General features: G+C 33.7%; 1 protein-coding gene across 1 annotated transcript in view; it reads right to left on the reverse strand.

Moving 5' to 3' along the window:
• LOC108684096 overlaps nucleotides 1–368 on the reverse strand; it is a 3,713-nt gene extending 3,345 nt beyond the window's left edge. Inside the window, exon 1 of the mRNA XM_018188185.1 lies at nucleotides 234–368. The gene's annotated coding sequence lies outside the window, so the exon portion shown is untranslated. The remainder of the gene's footprint in view (nucleotides 1–233) is intronic.

Genomic DNA, 368 nt, shown 5'->3' on the forward strand with positions numbered 1-368 from the left:
TGCAATGAAAGTTTACGATATATCTCCATGTTTTTTTGTATTGTTTCAAAAAATTATTATTCACGTATTTTTGCTATTTTCGGGCTAATATATATATATATATACAATAATATAATATATGAATATATGTATATATATTCATCATGATGTTTGACACAATAAGAACCAAAGTCACGCTTATGCTACAACAATTCCTACAAGAATGTTACTGAACGATAACTTGGTTGACTCACTGCGTGAACACCGTTCGACTGTTACATAAAGTTGTCGCCGATCTTAAAACTTCGTAAAAAAAGGACCAAACAGGAACCCTCTCTCGAGTCGTTTCGATCAGTGTGGAGCAGCTAATCGAGTAACACTCTCGCGCA

The sequence above is a fragment of the Atta colombica genome, unplaced genomic scaffold, assembly GCF_001594045.1.
Source record: "Atta colombica isolate Treedump-2 unplaced genomic scaffold, Acol1.0 scaffold126, whole genome shotgun sequence".
Lineage (NCBI taxonomy): Eukaryota > Metazoa > Arthropoda > Insecta > Hymenoptera > Formicidae > Atta > Atta colombica.